The sequence below is a fragment of the Parus major genome, unplaced genomic scaffold, assembly GCF_001522545.3.
Source record: "Parus major isolate Abel unplaced genomic scaffold, Parus_major1.1 Scaffold715, whole genome shotgun sequence".
Classification (NCBI taxonomy): Eukaryota; Metazoa; Chordata; class Aves; order Passeriformes; family Paridae; genus Parus; species Parus major.
Genome location: NW_015379599.1, coordinates 10,073 through 11,122, shown reverse-complemented (window position 1 = coordinate 11,122; position 1,050 = coordinate 10,073). Strand labels below are relative to the sequence as shown.

At 61.4% G+C, this 1,050-nt stretch overlaps 1 long non-coding RNA gene across 1 annotated transcript; it reads right to left on the bottom strand.

Moving 5' to 3' along the window:
- Positions 1–82: 82 nt before the first annotated feature.
- Positions 83–854, bottom strand: LOC107199441. The gene is made up of 3 exons (XR_001519219.3): positions 596–854; positions 399–500; positions 83–194 (listed from the first exon to the last, which is right to left on the bottom strand). It is a non-coding gene; the product is annotated as an uncharacterized LOC107199441 (long non-coding RNA).
- Between the last annotated feature and the right edge of the window lie 196 nt (positions 855–1,050).

Here is a 1,050-nt window from a genome sequence, read left to right as displayed (position 1 = left end):
GCAATCCCACAGGATCCCACGATCCCACGGGATCCCGCCATCCCGTTATCCCATCCCGTCCCTCCGGCATTCCCACCTTTCCTCGGGAAGGCGATCAGCGATGTCTCGGAGCCGCCCTGGAGCCGGCAGTAGCCGTCGATGAGGTCGGCCATGTTCTCCGCCTCCGCCAGCGACGACGTCCGGATCGCCAGCGACTTGGGAATTCCGGGAATTCCCGTCCATCCCGCTTTGCCCTCACCCCCAATCCCGCTATTCCCACCCACCCAGGACAACCCAAAGCATTCCCGGCACCGGGCGGGAACGCTCCCGAGTTTCGGGGAGGACAGGAGCGGGAAACAGAGCTCAATCCCGGGAAATCCCGGGAAATCCCGCCCGGCATTCCCGGGAATTCTCCTGACCTGGGGGTTCCCGCTGAGCGCCAGCTGCAGCAGGGCCTGCCCGTCCTCGGCCGCCGAGCAGCGGATGGATCGGATATCCCGGAATTCCGCCAGGCAGGTGGGCTGGGAAAACACGGGAGGGGAGAATCCGTCGGGAATTCCATCCGAGGTGAGCGGGATCGGCCGTGTCCGGAGCGATTCCCGGCCGGAATTCCCACCTTGGAGTCGTTGGCGGTGAGCTGGCGGATGCCCTTGGGGCCAATGACCAAATCCACCGTGATGTTCCACCCTTGCTGCGCGCGCAGGGAGAGGGAGAGGCCGGGAATTCGGGATCAGGAGAGGCCGGGAATTCGGGATCGTGAGAGGCCGGGAATTCGGGATTGGGATGATCCCAAAGGAGTGGGAGAGGCCGGGAATTCAGGATCAGGACCGGCCAGGAATTTGGGATCAGGATGATCCCAAAGGTCCTGTCCTGTTTCCATAAAATCCCAATGCCGGCCTCATCCCATCCCATCCCATCCCATCCCATCCCATTATCCCATTCTGTACTGTCCCATCCCATTATCCCATCCCATTATCCCATCCCATCCCATAATATCTCCATAACATCTGTCCCACCCCACCTCATCCCAAATCCCCAAATCCCAAATCCCCGATCCCAAATCCCAAATCC